The sequence below is a fragment of the Aedes albopictus genome, chromosome 3, assembly GCF_035046485.1.
Source record: "Aedes albopictus strain Foshan chromosome 3, AalbF5, whole genome shotgun sequence".
Lineage (NCBI taxonomy): Eukaryota > Metazoa > Arthropoda > Insecta > Diptera > Culicidae > Aedes > Aedes albopictus.
This window is the reverse complement of record NC_085138.1, coordinates 430,666,541-430,690,211: the sequence shown is the minus strand read 5'-3', so window position 1 is coordinate 430,690,211 and position 23,671 is coordinate 430,666,541. Positions and strand designations below refer to the sequence as shown.

The following is a 23,671-nucleotide window of genomic DNA, read 5'->3' as shown; positions in this document are numbered from 1 at the left end:
GCAACCGGAAACGCAATGTGCGGAAGCCGGGATGCGCGAGCGAACGGGAGGAAAACTTCATCGTTTCATATTGGAAATTCTTCAAACATTACGGTAAGCGTTGCACCCGACTCAGCAGCAGCAGCAGCGCGGAGGCAGATGGATGCAACTTTTCGAGAGTTTTTTCACATTTACTACTATTTATCATGGTCCATGGATGTTTTAATGGCACAGTCGGGGAGGGCAATATCGGTGGTAAAACCACCGCGATATTTTGCGAACGTTGATACCGCTGCTGCTGCTGTTGGTGATGATGATGATGAGTACCCGAAGGGGTCGCCAAATGACGACGCGAGTGGTATTTATGTGTAGCCACATGAAATAGTTTTGGAGGGAGATAACCGTTCGATAAATATCTACTACTGCTGTGTAGTACCAAACCACGTTCGATGCGGTTTAGATGGGTTTTGGCGCGAATCCGTGCCGCAGGATATGTAGTCAATTTGAAACCCATCCCGGATGTGCCGTGATCACAGATGACGGGGAATGTGGATTGCATATATGACTTTCATGGCAAAAGATTATTGCTACTATACTGCCTATGAGCGCATAACTGCTCCACATGAATAGGAAACCCAGCAAATATAGGACTGATATGCGATCATAGGCAGTATAACAAACTGAAAATGCACCATAGGAAATCAGAAAGTCTTCCGAAAAGATAAGAGCTATGTTCCTTCAAAATATGCTACTATCCAAAATTCTGAGTGTAGTACACTTTTATTGTGCTTCGCATTGATGCGCCCTTTTCAAATGTTGCTCATAAATTTCGCTAGTTCTCCTGGAATTTCGGAAACCTGAATCTGGTACTATTGAAACTGTATGTATATGAAATGTGATTTAATTACTCATTACATTATTCATAAAATTAGGCATTGAACTCGTCTATAATCTGTAAAAATATCCAGTGATGGAATATCCAAACAGAAATCGTACGAATTTATCAATGCAAAATCTTCAGCACAAACGATATACTCTAGCCGAATTTCTCATCGTATCAAAGATCTCTGCAACCGACAAATTGAGCTCCCAGTAATGTTACGTTGAAAGTAAATCAGGGTAAAGCAGGAATATGATATCCTTCCCTGGTAACCAACCCTTCAAAGCTTGTTTCGTTTGATTTAGTTTCCATTTCGGTTGAGACAACGAGCAACAACAACAACAACAACGGGATCATCTTAAATCTTTCTTCGTTCGAAAACAACGCGAACATGAAAAAAAAATAATTCAAAGAACGGAACGCTTTCTCGATGACAACGAAACCATGCAAGTCCCGTCTTTTCTTCAGGCCTGATCAACCAAAGTCCGGAGTTCGTCGGATGCTCGTTGCCGATGCGTGCGGTGGGTGTTCGCTCAGGCTCACCCATCTTCGTTCGTATCCAAGTGAACTTGGTCAATAGAAAACGAGATAACATCGTAAAAAAGCGGAAAAGAATCGCGCGTAGCAACCTACCTATATAGGAAGGAGAAAAGATTCTTTTCTTTTTTTCTTTATTTCTTCGGACCCGCTCTAGTTTCTCGCACTACAAAGAAAAGCTGGAAAACTGTGCTGCTGCCACGTGCGCCCCTTTTTTTGCGAGCTTAAATTTGGCTCCATTTCGCTTTGTTGTTATTTTCTTCCATTACTGAAAGATGTCGGAGGATTAATTTCCCCCTGCATTTGGGTTTTGGGGAGAGCGGTTCAGAAAGTTATGCTCAGTTAAAGGTTTCCGAAGAGTCTTTTAAATATTTTTGTACATCATTTTGAAGATTTTCCAATGAAAAAAATATTAAAAATCTTGTATCGCTAATAACACAAAAACTGTACCATTCCTAAACCAATATTATTGCTGTTATGAAATTAAATTTTAATCTGCAATATCTAATTTACAATATCCATGATCCATTTGTTGAACACAGCCATAACCTAAATTGATCTCTTCTATTAGCTTGGCTGCTGAAGAATGATCTTTTTAATGTGATATTCAGCAATCCATGATTCGATTATAAGAAACAAGGTATAGATATAGATATTGTTGCAATTTCTTCCTGGCAAAGCACGAGTAACTCTTAGTATTGTCCTCTGTCGTACAAAAGGACTCCATTCCCAGACAATAAGAAATCTCATAAGGATGCACGTATTACATCGTGTAAAGCACTATTTCAAGTTACTATCGCATCCCAAGTAGCACCTGCAACTAAAATGGAAATGATCATTGTTGCAAACATGTTGCAACTGAGTTTTCATGAAACAAACAAAATTAAAACCTATTAAAATCCTTTTGTTGATGCCAAACTGAGGTATAACATTTTTATAACAACTAGCAAAATGAAAACAAACGTCATCATTGGTCGAAACTTGCGAAACCAATTTGTAACTGAAGTATACTCTGATTGTTTCAACAAATCTTAGTTACAACCGTTTACAAACCAAAACAATGATTCTGATTGCCATAAACATGTTGCACCTGGAACTTATTTAAAACATAACGAACAATTTTGACAGGAGAGAAAGAAGTTCCAAAATGTGCGGCAAAATGTTTTTGTGATCACGAAAAATATAAAATGCACTATAAAAACCAAAATGTTTCAAAAATAACGAAATCATGTACAAATAAAATGTAAACTTTTTTTCATAAATTTATCGACGTATTCCAAATTTTTATAAAATTCAAGTGGTAAAATAGAAAAAAATCTGATTGGAAGTATAATATTGACCCAATAAAAAAAATTCTGCCTCATTTTCGCAGTACTGAACGACTGGTAACTACCACTGGGAAGATTTGATTATATGGGGTTTTAAGAAATCTAACTTAACGTACAAAAATATTAGGAGCTTTCCACGAAAAATTTTACAATGGGTTTACATTTTTTACAAAGAACTTGAAATTTTCGATACGTAATAAATGGACAGCCTCTTGTCGACATAAATAAGAAGTACACGTCCAAGTGTCTGTTTTTTTGGTTATTTATGTCCTACACGGAAAATTCAAACTACCTTATTTTGGGTCGATTTTACCCTAAAATGAGTATTTCAAATTGATTAGTTACCCAAAATTAGGTTGTTTTTTCACTCTCCCCCATAGATGTTGTCGTAAATTAACAGAGATGCGTCTATCCAACGGGGGTCCTTGAGGCCAATAAGCCAATTTTGGGTAAATGCAGATTTACCCAAATTTGGGTTGAATGAAGGGGGTCTTGGGTTGAATTGACCTACTCTTGAGTATATTTTTAGTTGGAGGTAAAGGCAATGCTTGAGTTTACTCGATTCACTCAAATGTTGACTTATTGGGCCGAACTATAGGATTGCGTCAAAAGAATCCAATTTTTGGTAGTTTGGCGGTTCCGTGTACCACGTGCAGCATTGTTGTACTTTGTCAATACGGATTCCCTTAGACATAATTCAGAAAATAGTATCTTTCTAAATTCTAAAATTATTTTTCAGCATTTTATGGATGCATTAAATAAGCTGCTGAAATGCACTCCGCCAAAGCAATATGGCGAGTTAATTTTTATCACAAATGCCTAAATTTTCACTCGCAAAACGATATGTAGACTGAGGCGCGTTGAGAATACAGAGCTAAAATGCGTAACTTACCGATAAATCTGGAACGGCACACAAATTGACGTTCTCGTTCAGCCTTTTTTTGCGGTAAATTTTACCCACACAATTTTTAAGCACATTTATGAAACTGTTGACGCATAGTTACTGGCAGTGACGATAAGATGACTAGCTGACTAGTTGTCGAATCGGTCACCATTTTTTAAGTCGACTATAAGTTGTATCTTGGTTATAATTCGATTCGATTGCGTATTAAAACCGTTTATATAACGAATGGATTTTTTATATTGGCTCCACCTCTTGCGCTTTTTTGGTTGCAATTTAGTCGTTAATAAGACGATTGGTTCAAATGGCATAACTTTCAATGTAGTTGCATACAAATTACAGGAACTTATTAATGTCCAAGTGTGTTGCTTGGGATGGTGAGTTAGGATATTATGAAAATAATTATTTCAATCAAGCTTATAATAATAATCATAAGATTATAATTAAGCTGTTTCATTGGTAGTTTTTGATGTTAATCAGGCTCGCTTACTCTGTCAAATTTTGGGGAAGGGGAGTGCGAGTTAATAAGGGCGACAAAATCTGTTTTTATTACTCTTTGTATGGGAAATTGTTAAATAGGAGACGGTGTTTTATACGATGTAACTTTACCGCATAGAGGTACGTAAGACACGATCATAAACTTCGATATACGTACAAATTGGTTCTCTGGGATGTACATCAATGTATAACTCGCGCTTCTTTATTGTAGTGATTAACGAATACTCGCTGAATGTTGTCTATGCTACTGATGGAGCTTCAATGCAGTGTTTGGAATACTCACTTACAAGAATTTTTTAATTATTCTTCAACCACTTCATTCATCAACCTAATTTTGTCCACTAGGGCACTGCGTGAGCGATTCGAATTGGCAGCTGTACTTACACTTTTGTACAGCGCCTTATTCTACTATATCGAACTGGTTGCCTTTGCGTTGCTGACACTTTTCTACCCTGTCGCCCATAGTAGAATGATGAGCATGGTATCAGATATCAGATATCAGAAGGCCGCCTCAAGAGGCACGTTATCCTCCATTTGGGACATTTGTGCCATCGCCATACATATAAGCCTATGCCCTGAAAAGGACACTGTAAAATGCATAATCGTAAAGAGAGCCTATAGTTCATTGGGGGTAGCTTGTGACGTCATGCGACTTTCAATATGACATTGAAAGGCACGTCATCGAAAGCATCCTCAATATTCAAGAAATCACCCAAGCAAAAACTACGTTTGAGCGAGTACTTTCTTGAAAATGTATACAACTTTGTGTAAACTAGACACTGTGGACATCCTGAATTGGGAGTCATGTGAGCTCACATGAATAGGCATGTTAGCCAGACGAACATCACAGATGTGAAAAACGACAATACGTTTCAAGCACTTCAAAAAGAACGAGGTAACCAGATAAATCTGGAACTCATTTCTTTTCATACAACCCACTCACGCTTTCGGGATAAAACTAAGGAGTAATTTCACGCCATGAAAATACAAAAAATTGAAAATTACAAGAGTTCAAAACATATTTGAAATACTCAAATCCCTCTGGAGAAAAATAAGCCAAAACCCCATTTGCTCCTGGAGATTTGAAGTAAGCAGAGCTTTTTAGTTGGTATCAAGTCGATTCTATAGCTACAATTCGCGGGCGGAAGCAAGAGATTCGTAACTATACAAGAAAATGGTTTATCCGAAGATATTTTGAACATGAACAGATCAGAGTTCCATTCAGGAATACCTCTTGCGGTCCGCACAGACCGCAGCAGGACAGGCTTCTTTCAAAGCAATAGTTATGATATACCACAATGGAGGGCGTTGTAGTAACAAAACCACAATGAAACTTTCTTGGAGTAGCAATGGAAGCGAGTTATCCAATAAATGTAATTGCAACCAATTAGTACAGGTTCCCCAGTTCGTTGAGCAGGGACGCCTGAATACGTAAAGTTTGCGAAGGAACACTCAAAAGTGCAAAAAAAAAGGTAAAATAGAGACTCCTCATCTGCCACATGCCAATCAGTCAACTCATGACAAATTCTGCTCATGCAGAGTTAGATTAGGTTTTTTTTTTTTTTTTTTTCTTTTTTATTTAGGGATTTTCTGCCGTAGGCAGGTTCATCCCGAAAGTTAGATTAGGTGCAATTCCATGTTAAGTAACTGTACTACCTAAGTAATCCATCAAACTTAAGCATCTCAAATCAATGTTTGAACTACTTCAGATGATGTAATCATCGTTGCAATACTGCTAAATATAAGCGAAAAGATGCTGAATACAAGAACTTGCTTGAAGGCATCCATAAGGAAAGGTTGAAACATACTGTTAACGTCATTCTAATATATAACATGCTCGAGGCACGACACTTCATTTATAATGAAAGAAGCAAAACTAGGTCCACAAGGTAACCTATACCAATATACCTATACCTATATAATGGAAGTTTTTGTAGGATTTATGCCTAGTTGTTCCTTATGACACCAGGAAAAAGTGTGATTTAGGGCAGATTGCATTCTTTCCAAGATAACACTTTCGAATTTGCCTCGTACAATAATGACAACGTCATCAGCATATCCAACCACTTCGAAGCCTCTTCTCTTTGAGCTGTCTAGAAGCTCATCCACCACCAGTGACCACAACAAAGGAGAAAGCCCTCCGCCTTGCGGACACCCCCTTGCGGACATCCCCTTGTTGCTTTAACAGTAATGTATGAACCGCTAAGCTCAGAGGAGATTTTTCGATTAGCTAGCATAGCATGTACCCAGGTAACAATACATGGGTCGAATTTTCTCCTCAACATTGCTGACCCTATAGACGATTAAGAAGCGCTATCGAATGCACCCTCAATATCAAGAAATGCTACGAGATCAATTTCTTTTGCATTAAGTGTTTTTTCAATCTTTTGAACTACCGTACTGCCGTGTGTAGCATAGTTGTCCCATGTTAATAGGGATTCCCTTAGAACATGGGACAACTATGCTGCACACGGCAGCGTATGTAGTGCCGAGATCGTAGATTTTCCACTTTGATAAGCGAATTGGTTTTTTTGACAAAGGCATTGCTTTCATAAATTTGTGATTCATGTACTCGCATTGTACCTTTTCCATAATTTTGAGCATTACAGAGGATAAACTTATCGGCCTGAATGCTTTGGGGTTGGTTTTATCTCTCTTTCCTGCCTTCGGAATGAAGACAGCCCGGATTTGACACCAATCGTTGGGTATATGCCCCAAAATCAGACTCGCCCTAAAAATCTCAACCAAGGGTGGAACCAGTGTTTTCTCCTCTTTTTGGATCAACGCTGGGAATATTCCATCCATGCCAGGAGACTTAAATGGCTCGAAAGATCTCACAGCCCTCTCAACCCTGGCCCGAGTGAAAGCTTCCTTTGCAACCTTTATTGCGTCTTTTTTAGATCCAGAAACCCATGATTGGATCTCTTGTGGATCTGAGACAGCAATTCCAGTGTCTTGGTCGCCGATGCTCGACTCAGGGATTGAATCAGGGAAGTGGATCTTTAACAATTCGCTCAGTGTATCGCTAGGCTCTACAGTTAGCGAACTATCCGTCTTTCGGAGGCTACCCACACCATTGGAGTGGTCTTTTGAAATAATTTTTTGGAGTCTGGCCACTACGGGTGTATTCTCTATGCTTTCACACATTAGATTCCTGACGAATGAGGTTTTCAAACGTGGGCTTGTCACCAACATTACAAATGTCAATGTTCTTGGAAGAGAGAAACTGTAACAGGTACTCACCTCTGGTGTTTATATTTGTACTTCCCCATACGGTGTGATGTGCATTTGCGTCACACCCTATGACGAATGGGATGTTGTGTCGGTGGCTGTAGGCTACGAGCGCATCTATTTCTGGAGGAGGGATTTCGTCCACGTCACCTGGGCAGTATGCCGAGACCATCAAGACCTCTCTACTCCCTCTAGCGGAAGGTTCCTCCATCCTGACAGCTACGATGTCCCTTTTTATGAATTCTGAAATTGGAAAGTATTTACAGTTGTTATGTAATAAAATAGCCGCTCTAGGAGAAAGCTGGCTGTCATCATATACCAACTTACATGAGTGTTGTGGAATACCTTGTATGCTGGATTCATTGACCCATGGCTCTTGAATGAAGACCACGGTTAGATTCTCTTTGGTGAACCTCCGACAGAGCACACCCGTGGCGCCCTCAGCATGGTGGAGGTTCACTTGCAGAACTTTAGTCGCCATTTCCGGGGTTCCCGCTTTTTTCCGGACGACGACTATCCGGCTTTGGATGTTGCGGATCATCAGGGTGTCGTTTGGTGTTACAGTTTGGGTTGTTTCTCTTCCCTGTAGCGACCTGGCCCGCCAGTTTCGCCTCTGTGGTCAAACTGTCGCTTTTTGCACTCCCTTTGCCCTGTTTAGATACCTTTGGTTTGGTACCACTTGAGCAGGGAGTCCCATGTAAGCTTCGAGCTTTTCCTTTAGAGGCGGACTGACTAGCCTTTATGGTGCTTTTGGGGTGAGATTTACTAAACTCGCCCGAATCGGAGGCCTCCTCAGATTGCTCTTGGGTCGGCCTTCCAGTCGGATTGACGGTATCGGCAGTCGGTTGATCTGTAATCTTCCTTAGTTGGATTTCACCAAATCGGTAGTTGAGGGTGTATTTGGACTTCTTCAACTTTTCCATCGACGCACCCTCTACTGTGAAGATTCATACGACATGAATGTCTTTCAGAATGGATCGTTTCACAATACGCCAATTAGTTGTTGTGATGTCATTTTGGCTTTCTATGAGAGCCTTTATTCGGTCGTCGTCATAGCTGGAGCTTTGTGGGAAGAATGCTCGGATCATCTCTGGACGTGGAATCGCCACTTCGTCCATTGCCATCAGCTCTGCACCTTCCCAGGGTTTCATGGATGGGGATATTCGCTTTAACCACTCAGCAGTCTCTTGATCCTTACAGATTAGAACCATGTAACCGGACTTGTAGAGAAGGTTGTTGAATTTGGGTTTTATTGGCTCGTTTCGTTGTTGAATTACTCTGAGCAGGAGTGCTTCTTGTAGAAGGTCAAGCTGGGCTGTAGTGAGTTGGACGGTGGGAAAGTCTTTGGGTATTATCCCGACCTTCACGCTTTTGGCCATGTCACTGTAGCTGATACCAGCTGTTTTCCTCATGGGTGGGTTTTGTTGTCCAGACACGTTTTTCTGAGGCGCGCTGTTTGTGGACTGTTGGGTGCGCTCTCTCGGATCCAGATGGTGCTTCACCCTTTTTTGTTTGGGGTCCTCTGTGGCGGATTTGTCTAGGTCGTTTCTCGAGCGTTTTGAGGAAGTGGGCTCGCTCTCCTTATTCAGGATTATGGACAAGGCCTCATTCCGGTCTTTTCCCTTCACCCGGAGAGTTCTAAGCTGCTTCCTCTGCGAGCGTGTGAGTATGGGGAATTTCTTACTCGGAGCCCCCTTGGCTTCCGTAGAACCCTTGTTATCTTCGGAACCTTTGCTGCTTGCTAAAGATTCTTGGGGGTTGATGACGATCCGTATACCATCATCTTCGTTATCTTCCATGTCCAGCAGGTTGGAGTCGGTCGATGAGGGGTGTTGTAGATCTGGATCAGCTTTGTCGAAACATGTGCTGCTCCGGGAGGTAGGCGTTGAGGGGCAAGATATTTCCATCTTCTCCTGCGAACTACTGAGTAGCTGGTCTTCGGTAAGGCCAAGCTGACTCAGAGTATTCTCCACTTCGCTCTCACACGACTGAGAGAGGCAGTCGTCACCTTGAAGGTTGTTTGTAGAATTTGTACTCATTTTTGGTCCCACGAGTAGCTAGGGAAATAAATGTCCGCTGCACCAGTGCCCCGCCGTAGTGCAGTAAGGGCTACTTACTGGGGTGTTCGCCCTGGTGCACCCCAGGCTCCGTGGGATAGTCTCTAAGCTCTCTCAACTATTCTGGAAATTGAACCTTCATGATCTACAGACTCTACTCTGGTTTCTCTTCACTCCATTGGTTTAATTCTTTCACGATTGTCTCTTTTGTGTCTCATAATATTACGGTTGTTATTTGTGCGTCCACTGGCGTACATTATGGCGTACATTATGGTCCTCATGGTATTTTAAAGTATAGGTCGCAATATCTGTATGTATAAACTCTGTTTCATTGTAGCAAAAGCTTGCTGAATATAATCTACGTTACTCTTTGACCCTCATGCAATTATAATAGTTTTGCAATTTTCACTTGGTGATCTAAGTCATCCAAACTATTCTGGAATGAAGCACTTGAAGATCTACAGTATCTGCATAGCACCTCGCAGCATTAAGTTTAGTTGGGCACTTAGCCAGTTGAAAATTCAACGGAATATACACATTCTGTATTGAGAGAAGTATGCCGTGCAATATTGATATATCTACTCTATAATATGTTCATTAATGAATGTTTGTAATATGTAACGTGCAACGGGCAGCGAGCATTTTACCTCACCATCCCTCAGATCCGTATCGACTGCCGGGAAGGTTATGGCGTATTTTCTAAGACGTGCGTCCCAAAGCAAGGGGCCTTTTCTTGATGGTTGTTTCGATTTGTTTTCGTTTCATTTCATATTATATGAAATCGATATTGGAAACCGAAGCACCTCGTGGCAGCATGCCAGCACAGTGCAAGTGTTAGAATGTTAGACCGTTTGAATAATTGTAATCCGCAATCGAAAACTGTTCTGGAAGTCTGCACGGAACAACGGTTTCTAATCGTTTACCAGTAAATGATAGTAGAGTACTTGTAAAAATATAAGTTGTACTCCAGGTACAACCTATTAAAATGTAGGGAAGGGGGTGTTTGAAGTGAATATCTATAGTCTTGACGATTCAGAGAGCATTGGTTTAGCATTAACATATTGGATTGTTTTGATCAAGAATCGGTTATCCTTTTTCATTCCCAACCAAAACTTGCACTCAATTTGTAAAAATTATAAAAATTTCAATAATTTACAGAAACGCCAAGTTTAAGCATCACATCTAGATCTAATGAGACCGTTGAATTAGAAAAAAAAAAAGAATAAATAGGTATGAAATTGATAATAACAAAAATCTCACCCCTCCACCCGTCAGTCGGCGTGGCGGTAGATTGACTAAAGTGGCTTTGAATGCTTTGCTTAGCGATTCGCTTGCACAGCTTTCCCCTAATCTAATTGAGGAGAAAGCAAAGGATCGTAAATCCAGAAGGTTATCTTACCGAGATTTGCGAGAGCGAGCGAGCGGTGGCATGGCATGGTATCCCACCCGGGCGTGGGGGGTGTACTGGCTGATAGGCCGAACTGCTGCTGATCGAACGAACGCACGGGGAAGTGCGCTATCGTGGGTAGTGCGGCTCGTAAAAATTGATGACAATTGATTTTTACGGCAAGAAGGAAGCGATTCTTTCGTGAATCCCGATAACACGTTTGTACTTCTGATCTGCTTGCAGTAATGGGATGGTGCTTATGAAGGCATTTTTAGAGACTGGAAAAATGGGGAAACGTACTATAGGTCAAACGCGACGTTTGGCGTGAATTGATGTGTATGAAACTCAAAGCATAACATCATTGTGTAATCCTTCCTAAGAGAAAACTTGTTTATAGAAACACCATTTAAGTAAATAAAAAGAAAATCGCGCTAAGTACTGTTCCTTTGAATTCCACTAAGAATTTGCATCCTTTGACAGACACGTATTTCGACCTCAACTGTAAGGTCGTCTTCAGTGTCTTGTACTTGACTCGACTCAAGTACAAGACACTGAAGACGACCTTACAGTTGAGGTCGAAATACGTATCTGTCAAAGGATGCAAATTCTTAGTGGAATTCAAAGGAACAGTACTTAACGCGATTTTCTTTTTATTTACAGATATTCCCCTAACAAGCCCAGGTTAATCATCACCATTTAAGTATTTATTTCCTGATCTGTGGTAAAGCCGATAGTGTACTTAAAACAATCCAGGGGGATCACTTGATGTGGTTTTTGTTTTCTCAAGAGAATTGCAGAGACATCACGGTTGTAAGTTGTTTCGGCCTAATGTCCATGCAGCCTAAATGAATAATGACCCAGCGTCAAACTAACATATCATTGCAAAAGCAATACGGTGAATTTTCGACTGACTAACTCAAGTAATCTTAAATTTCTGTATCCCAGGGAAGGTGTCAAACCAGGGCCAAAACTTCGAAGCAAGAAAATTGTGACATGTTTAATGTCTGTATAAGATTGCTAAACCAATACAAGTATTGCATAAGCAATATTGTGCGTATCCCTGATGGTTATGCAAATCCTAGCAGTTTTCTATTTTTGTATAGTTTTACTTATTTTCGAAAAAGACCACCTACAAAACCATATTGTAATCTTATTGCAACAAAACCGACGAAATCGCATTTGCAGTTTCCCCCAGCAGTTAGCACTATTTGAATAGGTTGTGCTTCCCCAAGTGGTGTTGCTTCCAGTCTGGTCGAAACGATTATCACCGCAAAATAGAAACAACCCATTTACCTCTTTTTCCGTTGCATTTAAAACAACCATTCCTCCAAATTGTTTGCCGATTCAATTTGCCATAAGCATTTCTAATTCAATTCCCTTTTCTCTTTTTGTCTCTCTTTTCAGGTAAGTGTTCGATAGTTGAATGGAGTTTCTTGTCTTAATGTGCACCATACCCCACGGTGCACCCCCTTACCGTCATCATCAGTAGGTATTCGAAATTCCGAAAAACGAAAATAGAATTTTAGTTGATTGAAATGCGCAACGGGAATTAGAGCGAAAATTGGAGCCAAATTCTTTTCCCTCACGAATGCAGCAGCAGCAGTGGAGCTTCTTCTGCTTCCCCAAGTTTTCCACGAAGATAGAACCAATGGCTTTTGTGGGATTTCTCACTCCCTGGAAAGCGCAAAAAAAAAAATCGACGGGAATGCTAATGGCACAAATCGACCTCTTTATTGCTCGTTTGCTGGGTCGCGTCGGCTGTGGATCGAGATGTGGAGTGAATTTTACTGGTAAATTTACTCACATCATCTTCTCATACAGTGGAGCGCGTTCTGCTGGATCTCTTTTCAGCTTGATATGCATCATGAACCGTGACTGAAAAATCAGCGGAAACTGACATTTGTAGGTCAATTAGGGCGGCTCCGGCATGATCAAAGTTGAATGGGAGACAGATCATTTACATACTATCACTGATCTGTTACTTCACAGTTTGCATAGATTTGCACTTCAATTGAAGATATAGTCTAGACAGATGGACAGAGTGAATTGCAATTAGGATATGTATTATTTAAGTTCAAGATAATGTTGCTCTGTTTTAGTTAGGTTTCGTTTTTTCTCCGATATTTTGATTTTCCTAAAAATATCCTTTATTTCTTTTATTTTTCAGCCCTGAACTGATACGATACTTTCCTATGCGAATTCTTTCGGATCTTCTTTCGGTTCCCTCGGTATTTTTCTCAGTAATATTTTTAGCAATCACTTTATGAATTAATGAGACTTCTGTTTCTGAAACTTCTTCACACAGCCAAGAAATCCTGCAACAATTCTATCACGAATTCTTTCAAAATCACTCCACAAGTTGTTTTAAGAGTTTTTTTTTCAAACCAACTGTCTTAAAAAGTTCATCAGATTTTCGTAAAGAAAAGCTTTTTTCAAATTTTCTGAGAAATTTATTTATGAATTTTCTCGATATTTTTTTTTAATTCTTTGAGCAACATCTTTAAAAACTCTTAGACATTACTTCTTGAAATTTCTTAAGCCTTTTTGTATTTTTTTTCACGACTGGAAAAAATTCTGAAAACCTTTATCAATGTCATGGCAAATTCTACTCAATATTCATAAGCTTCATCAATCGGATTTTTGAATATTGAAAAAAAAAAATTGTTGCTAAATATTTTACGAAAATGCACCTGTCCCCCTATACCATTAAATCAGATTTTCAGAATCTAACATCAATTTCAAAGAGATATTTCATAGCACCTGCTGACAGTTGAGTAACTACTTGACAGCCTCACCCATTCCAAAATCTGGTAAGGGATAATTCAACAAATCGCTGCCACACATACTTCAAACTGATTCTTGAATAGGTTCTTCTATACCACAGTTCATGAAAAATTAAGGTTTCTGTACAGTTTTACGTGTAGATTCAGATTTCATCATGTTAACATGCCTGAAGAAGACAATTCTTCCTTAAAAAGCTTACGCATTTCGTTCCAAAACTTTTTCAACAGCTTCAGAGTGACATTTTTAAGAAATAGTTTTTACAGTGTGTTTGGCAATTCTTTAAAGGAACCCCATTTTTTTTTCGTTTTAATTTTCAAAAATTCTTAATGAGAGAGATTGCTGATGAGCTAGCCAGAAATGGACCTAACGAAAGGTTCATTGGCCCTAAGTCTTTCTTCCGTATCTCAGAGTGCTCTGTAAAAATGGAACTGAACAAATACAGTATGCGGCAGGAAAAAATGCGAAAGTGTTTTTCAACTTCAAACCTCATTTTCGTCCATTTGACATTAACCAATCCATGTTTCAACGTTCCATGATCTATAATAGGCTAGTTTTCTGAAAAGTTAATTAAAAATTTTCCCATTTTGGTCACTAACCTTTACAGGGCAGCGCCTGAAGATGAAGACAACCAGAATTTTCAAACCGCAGAAAATTACACAGGTCGCTAAATTTCGCATCTGATAAAACAAAATTTTTGATTTTCTCTACAATATCATCAAATATATGTACTTATTTCATCTGGTATGTGAAACTACATGGCTCTGGATCAGTGTGGTCTGGTTGTTCATCGAATTTGAGCTAATTTTGTTACTGTTATAGTCATATTGTTTAATGACCATTGGGCGCGCAGTTTATTGATATCCGCTTATTAGGCTTACATTATCACATGTTAAACATCAAATATGTTCATTTTTATTTTTCAATGCTAGAATATAGACATTGACTGATACACTGTCATGGAAAAATAGTCATATATATCCCATATTTAGCGTGTAATAGTGCCTTGAACTTTTCGCATTTTTTCCTGCCGCACCCTGTATTTGGGCAGTCAAATCACATCAAACTAGAATGCAAAAGGCTCGTCACGATAAACCATAAGAAACCTCAAGAAACAACTTGACTATTACGACTTTTTGCCTTTCTTACAGAAAACTTGTGTGTTCACACATAAAACAAGTTTATGATAAAAGTCCCGGAACGTCGAATCAAATATACCATTCAACACAGTTCGATGAATTGAAATGCTTTTACGTGACACGTGTGTGTGTTTTTAGACTTCTAGGAGTTCAAAAAATTTCTAAAAGATCGGTCTGTTCTGTTCATGCCCGTGTCTATGCAAGTGTTTGATCAGGCACGATGTGGGATTCAAATGTGTGTCTACCCACTAAAAAGCACTCTCTTAGATCAATATTCACCTTAAAATTCCCTCCGGCACCCCCACGTAGAATTACTTGTCCAACCACTTCCAATTTGTTATTCCATGATTCGTGCAATTTATTATTCTAACTAGATCAAGCAAACCCCTTCGGCACCTCTTTATTCTTATGCTTAGCGACCTTCTCCTGTGTAAGTTAGGTTTAACATGGCACATGCCAATCACCGAGCCCTTCAGCTCCAGTTAGTAATTTGATAGTTCTGATAAAGCCTGTATCCGCAATAATCGGGACACAGAAGTACGTCAGCAGCACTGTAATGGATCGGTAAAATTGGCCAAATAATTGACAGAGAACTCTTTGGTATATGTTTATTATTTGTGTCAAATTTCATAAAAATCGATGCATTACTTTTAACTGTGGATGAAAAACAAACAGACGTGGTTTTAAGCATTTTGTACAATCATGACCAATTTTCATTCGCATAGTAGATGGTTCTTTTACGCTACAGTTCAAAGTTCTGTGATGATAATTATGAAATTTCGTTAGCAGTTATGATACTTATAGAGACACATTCTTGCAAAATTTCATCAACTTTGACCAATTGGTTTGAAACCGACTGGTGTTGATAGGGGTGAGTGTTAGTGAAAATTTGTCGTGTTTTTCATGTGCTATTTTTGCCTATTCATAACTTTTGAATTTCTCTGCCAATTTTCATGAAATTTTCACAGAAGCTAGTTTATTATGTGTATATTTTGCCTGCAAAATTTGATGATTATTGGTATAGTACTTTCAATAGTACAATGGAAACAATAAAGGGTGCTGACTAGTTGCTGTCTGAGAGGCTAAATTCACGTTCAGTACCAAAACATGTTTCGACTATAAAATTGTTGATAGTGTATCGATTTTTTTAAAATTTTGCCCATGAAACAAATGTAGATTGAGAGGTTTATGTTCAAAATTTCAGCCGTTTCCTTTGCCAAATTCAAAAGTTACAGCGCTGACAAGCAAAACTTGGGGCTGTACAAAATTCAATGGCGCACATTTTACTCTTTCGTTGCTACAACAAAAAGTACTGCACCGATTCACATGAAATTTTGTAGGTGAAATGAACACATCTTAAGATGTTATTTGGCAATATTTGGGCAATTTTAATGTATCTATTGCAGAGGTACAGCTGTGTTTCTGTGTCCCGAATATAGCGGATACAGGCTTTATATTTATCAGCTTGTATGAGCTACCAACGCAACGTACCTTATACCATTTTCGCGATGAGCTTTGGCACTCCATCTCACCGCGCACTACTCGAATAGTCCCCGGCGGTTAATCTATCCTTCACCGGAGTTCCCCGGCGTTGAGAGATCTCCCGAACTCGTTTCATCCCGGGCGAGATCGGTTCTGCGATTCCGGTTGAGGTCGGTTTTTCGTTTTATCGCGAAAATACTCCGTCTTAGTAGATTTGCGCCAATAGCGTATAATCCGGTGCAAAACTAGACAAACGAAATCTGCCATGTACCTACAACAAATCAACCAGACAGTTACAGTCTAGGTTACAATTAGACGAAACATAAGACCAAAAACAAACAATTAGTTACCTCTAAGGATGACGCAAAATCCCAGTGTTGAAACGTCGGGCAAACAATAAACATCGTTTTCCGTATTGAAGACTGCATAACCGTTTAATTCCTGCGGTAAACTTCTCAGTTTGGCAGATCGACTCTTTTAAGCTCAATTTAAGTTATAAATCATTTTGATCTTGCAATTCGGTAGGCCTTCTTGCCCGTGCTTAATATGAAACGATTCTTACTGGTACGCAATGTGAGACGTTTCTCTTTCAGGTACACTGTCGACGAACTTGGGTGAATCTCGGACTACGGACGGACGTGGGCGCAAACTCAACTACGCTATGGGATGAATAATGAATCGGACTTGTTACACGGGATAAAGTACAAATCTAACCTTGACTAACCTCTATGCTGCTAGTCGTCGCTCGTAGGTTGAGACCAACCCACTTTGTACAATTCACTCTCTCACTAGGCACACTTAATTGTCTCACTAAGGCTCGATTTGGTTTAACTATGTACTCAAATAATAAACTTTCGGCAAATTAGACAACTTTAACACTATCTTTTAATTTCATCACGGGTGAACGGTTTCACTTATGACTTCGCTCCGTGTTTGATAATGAAAGACAAACTGTGACTGCGGTATCCATAAATACCTTTGACAGGTCATCCGCTTCGCTTTAACACCTGTCACTTGTATTGCCGCGACGCTCACTCAGTTAGACGCGATGGTTGAGTTACGCTAGGTGCAGGGTTGCCAGCTGAACAGCTTCTTTGATAACAGGTTCCTAAGGGATTTCAGCGGAGTAACAGGAGAGACCTTATGGGCATATCAAGGGGGTCCCAGGGGGTTTCATGGGGTTTCAGCAGGCCTAAGGGGCGCCTCACGGCTTTTCAGGGGACTACAAGAGACTCCTGGGGATTTCAGGGGTGATCTATGGGGTCTAAGGCGCGTTTCAGGGAATCCAAAGGGGTTTCAGTTACCTAAAGGCCTCAGTGGCGTTTCAGGAGATTTCAGGAATGACTCAGGGGATTTCAAGGGAGTTTCAGGCAGTGAGCCGTCCAGTATTTTTACTACAACAGTCGTAATGCTATTCCTGTTATGGCATCAGGTGCGTTACATGAGGCCCTATGGGGTTTAAGGGAACTTCGGGAGCATTTGAGGAAGTTCTAGAAGATTTTTGGCGGGTTTCAGAGGTGTTCAAAGAAATCCCAGCAAGATCTTGTAAAGGTATTAAGAGGAACTCTTGGAGGAATCTAGATATCTAGAGGAGCCACAGGAGGAATTTCTTGAGCGATTTTTCGAAATCCACTGAAGGAACCACTGGAGGAATTTCTGAAGGAATCCCAGCAGCTATTCTAGGGAAAATTGTGAGAGGAATCTTAAAAAAAAATCCCTGTAAAAATTTCAGTAGGAAATACTCTCGAAGAAATCCGCGGAGCAATGCCAAGTGAAGTTCTTGTAGAAACCCCGTAAGGAGTCACAAGAACAATTTCTGGAGAATTCCACCAGGAATTGAGGGAATTCTGAAAGCAACTTCTGGAAGAATCTACTGACGCATCTTTTAAAAGGACTACCTGGACGAACCTAGGAGGAATTCTGAAAGGACCTCTAGATTCTGAATATGTGCGATTTAAAATGTTTCATCTCGAGTTTTTTTTTTTTTTTTGAGCTTGGAATGACTTTTTTTATATTTTTGGGAAAATAGGAACAAAATGAAAAAAACTAGGAAACCCTAAAATGATTTTTTTTTAATCGCACTGATTCTGAAACTAGAGGTCCAAACCTACAATCCTAGAGAATTAAATTTGGGGTACATTCACTTTTCATAATAACTATCTTTGGTCATAGCGTGCGAGAGCGAATGAGGCACGTTACAGACAGGCGCGGAGCAGGCAGAACTCAGTCTTCTGGAGGAAGAAGTGCTAGCAGGAAGAACAAGACCGTGAGGCGATGGAAGAGCTGTACAGCGCTAAGAACACACGAAACTTCTACGAGAAGCTGAACCGCTCGCACAGAGGCTTTGTGCCACAAGCCGACATGTGCCGAGACAATTACGGGAATCTTCTCAGGAGAAAGTGTAAGGTGGTCGATAGGTGGCGGCAGCTTTACGATGAGCACCTCAATAACGACGTTGCAAGCATCGAAGGTGGCATTGTAACAGATCTAGGAGTGCGTGCGCAAGAAAAAAGGCTTTCGGCTCCAAGAGATTGAGCAGGAGGTTGGCCGGTTGAAAAACAACAAAACTGCTGATGCAGATCAACTAACAAGCGAGCTTCTAAAATACGGTGGAGAAGCACTGCTGAGAGCACTACACTAGGTCATTACCAAGAAGGGAGTATTATCGGAGGAATAGATGGAAGGTATCGTGTGTCCCATCTTCAAAAAGGGCTACAAGTTGCATTGCGGGAACTATCGTGCGATCACATTACTGAACGCTGCCTATAAGATACTCTCTCAAATTTTATGCCACCCACAAATTGCAAGAGAGTTCGTGGGGCAATATCAGGCTGGATTCATGAGTGAACGCGCTACAACGTTGCAACGGTCAAAATGTTCGCCATGCTCCAGGTGTTGCAGAAATGCCTTGAATACAGCGTGCCCACGCATGACTTGTTCATCGATTTTAAATCGGCGTATGATACAATCGATCGAAACCATCTATGACAGATTATGCACGAATACGGATTCCCAGATAAACTGATACGATTAATCAAGGAGACGATGGATCGGGTGATGTGCTTAGTTCGAGTATCAGGGACACTCTCGAGTTCCTTCGAATTTCGCAGAGGGTTACGGCAAGGTAATGGTCTTTCGTGCTTGCTGTTCAAAATTGATTTAGAGGGTGTAATAAGAAGAGCGGGGATAAACTCGAGCGGAACGATTTTCACGAAGTACCTTCAGCTGCTTGGCTTCACTGATGATATTGATATTGAAGCTCGCAAATTTGAGACGATGGCGGAAACGTACATCCGACTAAAGAACGAAGCCAGGCGAATCGGAATAGCCATTAATGCGTCAAAGACAAAGCATATGACGGAAAAGAGCTCCTGGGAGGAATCACCGCGCCCGCCACCCCGAATTTCTATCGACGGTGATGATATCGAGGCGGTTGAAGAATTCGTGTACTTGGGCTCACTGGTGACTGCCGACATCGACACCAGCAGAGAAATTCAGAGACGCATTGTGGCAGGAATTCGTACTTACTTTGGACTCCGCAGAACTCTGTGATCGAACAAAGCTCGCCGTCACACGAAGTTTATTATCTACAAAACGCTGATTAGACCGGTAGTCCTCGAAACACGGTAGGGCACGAATCATGGACTCCACGTGCAAAAGACCAGTTTTCGAACGGATGGTGTTGCGTACCATCTACGGCGGAACGCAGATGTAAGACGGGGCTTGGAGAGGGCACGAGCTGCATCAGCTGCTAAGAGAACCAAAAAACGTCCACACCGCGAAAATTGGGAGGCTACCGACTAAGAAAGCAATTATGTTGTATTTATTATGTCACCTTAATAATCTGAAGAAAGCTGGAACGATTCCAAATGTTGACTACATCCAATATGATTAATTGTTCTAGACCGATTAGAAGTGGTTTCCAAAATTATCTCATGATAATTAATTTTTCGCTTTATTCACTCGTCGCCATAACAAATTTCATCGCCGCCATCCATTATTCCAACCGCTGGCGTCACTACATTTCGCGGTTCCCGAAACAGGCCAGTCGACTAGGCAGTCGGGGAGCGGGGGTACGCGAAGGACAAAGATTTAAAACTGGCTAGAAATTTATGTGATTTTAAAACAGTTCACCCCTGGAGAAGAACGTAAAGTTTTTCGTTCTAGTTCTTTTGGGGGGTGATACCGGCACAGGACACGGTCTGCTACTACTGGTACTGTTGTCTCTACTTGTTCCCTTTTGTTCCGCACTGGGAACTGACACCGTTCCGGTTATGCTGCCGAGTTCCTCCCACAACATCAGTTTGCACATTGTTTTAGGCACTAGGCTCTCTTTCCTTCCACACAGCCACCTACATTTTCTTTCCTTGCGACTGGAAACGATCCATTATGCAGGAAGCCAGGAGAATAAAATCTTCATTCGCACAGCCCGGCATGGAGGTGGCCGCGCACTACACCGCACCGTCGTCGTCGTATCGGGACGACCGCGGCCGGAAGAGAGAAAGTGACTTACGAGTTTCTTTTTTCCGGCCTCAGACAGAGTGTTGTTGGGAGCAGAAAGAAGGAAAATCTGGCGCCCTGTGCCTGGTGGTAGCAAAGTCGACAACGAACGGAAAGTTGCGGCTGACTGATGTTGTGTAGTGAAAATGTGCCAACATTCTTTCCAGCCTGCCCCAACAATGTTAGGAGGCGCATTATGTTGGATGGAGTAGACTGGGACTGGAAAGAAAAGTGGTCAAGGGTGGTTTGGGAGTTGGGTAGGTGCTGGGACAAGTCTCGACATTCATTGTTATTTTACACCAGATAAACCAGCAGATTCTACCATTATGCGGTTTTGGTGTTTCTCTAGGATTTCTTTTTTCGAGCAGTTGAAAGAAATGCAATGATTTTTCTAAAACTGAGCCTGAATGGCTATTGCTACGTAGTAACATTTTTCAATAATTTTTGTGCAGTTGATTACAAGAAAAATCATCTCTCAGTAATCGAAGACTTTGATAATTTTTCTCATCACTTTTTTGAGATATTGCTTATTTTTTTTTCTTACTGTCTCAGTGTGCGTTAAGACTTTAGTATTAATGAAACTGCTTTACAAGTACAGGTATACCTCGATGTAGTGGACATTTTAATATTCGTTTTTTTTTAATTTAAATTGTTTACCAAAATGTACCAAAACAAATAGGAACTGCATGAAAACTAAATCTTCGATAAAAGGCTCGGACTTTTTGGCATATATTGGTAATTCTCGCTAAATAACGAAAAAACACTATCTCGCTAGCATATTACAATCCAAATCTTTTGTCACCAAATTATGTACGATTGATTCAAAACCAATATTTTGAGCAATGGACATACACAATAACTTTATACACTAAAACTTCAATTTATGTTATTTGTATGCACTTTTAATTTATGCACCTTTTTTCATACCCTGCATAAAAAGAGGTAAAGCTACTCATAACCAATATAGTGCATAAGAATATTTAATAATGACGGTAAATATTGCAACGGCGGCCAGGGGGTGTTTATAGGGATGAGCAAATGGAAGTCACAGGGGAGTTTCAGCGGGGTACAAGGAGATCTTAGGGGAGTTTTCAGGGGTCTAACGGGGCTCTCGAAAAAATTGCAGAGAGTTTCACAGGGTTTTCGACGGGTTTTGGAGGCGTTACAGGTATGTTTTCGGGGGTTTCCGAAGGTCTCACGTGCGTTACATGGGGTCCAAGGAGGCGTTAGGTAGCCGTTTTTGGGGGTGCGTTACATTGGTCCCGAGGGGATTTTGGAGGCATTTCAGGAAGTTTCAGAGCATTTTTCACGGGATTCACAGGCCTTACGAAGGCGTTTTCGAGGGTTTCGGAGTGTCTCAGGTGTGTTACATGGGGTCCGAGGGGTTTTAAAGGGGATTTTGTAGGCATTTCAGGATGTTTCAGAGCGTTTTCGGCGGGGTTCAGAGCGTTACGGAGGTGTTTTAGGGAGTTTCTGAGCGTCTCAGGTGCATTATGTGGGGTTTGAGAGGGTTTTAGGGGGATCTTTGAGGTGTTCCAGAAAGATGTAGAGGACCGCATCCGAAAGTCCTTTGAAACGCCCCTGAAATGCTATTTGATTAAAGATGTTCTTGAAACCCCCTGATACGACCCTGACCTGAAATACCTCTGTTGCTGCCAACACTGCCCGAAATAAACAATGATCGTGCGCTATAGACAAATGTCATACAAAACGATTACAGATTAGAGTCATAATTGTGATACATAGAGTGAAGAGTCATGCCAATGTAATTGAGAGTTTTTTGACTAATTATGGTGTTAAATTCTAATATTCCAAAATCTACTGACAGCTAACAGTTGATTTATTCACTTGCCAAATAGATAAATATGAAGTAAACTAAAATCACAGAATTGTATCACAGTAAGTTTCAACAAGTTCATACATTTGTTATTCTAACCTTAAACCTATTATCACAGATAGATCACAGAAGATTATATATGTTACGGGGTAATTAAAAACTATTGTAAATGGAGCTGGAGACCGAATTATGTAAGTAATACCAACTGAATTATTCGTGAACTAATGGTTAAATAATGAAGCAATAAAATTTCAGCTTAAAGCTGTTTTCGCACCCGTTATACGGAGTTTGCGGTCTGCTACAAAGAATTCACCAACGATCCCCATAAATCCTCATTACCACCGTAACAACCTCAAAAAGCACCTGAAATGCTATCATACGCCCCTAAAATCTCTAGCAACGCCCTTCAAATTCCTGAAACCCCCTGAAATTTTCTGAAACTACTCTGAAATTCCGTGAATTGCCCCTCAAACCCCTTGTTTGTGGGTTGTTCAGGCTCGTTTGGAAGTTAACCATCAATGTTAACTTCTTTTGCCGATCAGCCTAGATAGCTGTGTAGTGTCGGTAGCGGTTGTCTCAATTGGCTAAGAATAACACTACGGACCGCCTGATCCAGTCAGTGGTAAGACTCCACTAAACAGGTGACCTCTAATTCATGGTGTTATGCGACTTTATGCTTACCGTGCCAAGGAATGAATGGTTAGGAGGGTCTGATATAAACCTAACCACAAACGGAGCCTGTGGAGAATTAGTCTGTCCTCCACAGTATTATGCCCTTAAAGTTCATTAAAAAAAACTGTACTGAGGTTACTTTGGTAATTCTTTCAAGGATTTCACCAGAAATTCCTCCAGCATTTCCCAATTTCGTCCTCCAAAAGTTTCTCAAAGAGTTGTGTATAAGTTTCTGCAGAAACTCCTCCAGAGACTAGTTCAGAGATTTTTTTAGAAGATGTACCCAATTTGGCGGGACATTTCTAGTTTTTTTTTTTTTTTTTTTCGAAAAATTCCTTCGGCATTCTCTCACCTTTAAGCATTCTCTCAAACGATCTTCCAAGGATTTATTCAAAAACTTTCTCTGAACTTGCCTTAGAAATTGCTCCATGGACTTTTTTATAATCTGAATTTTCTTTCAGA

The 23,671-nt window shown here is 40.5% G+C and overlaps 1 protein-coding gene and 1 long non-coding RNA gene across 4 annotated transcripts in view; both read left to right on the top strand.

The window, feature by feature from the left end:
- LOC109621471 (uncharacterized) overlaps window positions 1-23,671 on the top strand; it is a 337,341-nt gene that overhangs the window by 176,097 nt on the left and 137,573 nt on the right. The window lies entirely within an intron of this gene.
- On the top strand, window positions 19,324-22,886 carry LOC115268000 (uncharacterized). Its single transcript, XR_009998711.1, has 3 exons — window positions 19,324-22,599; window positions 22,656-22,728; window positions 22,793-22,886. It is a non-coding gene; the product is annotated as an uncharacterized LOC115268000 (long non-coding RNA).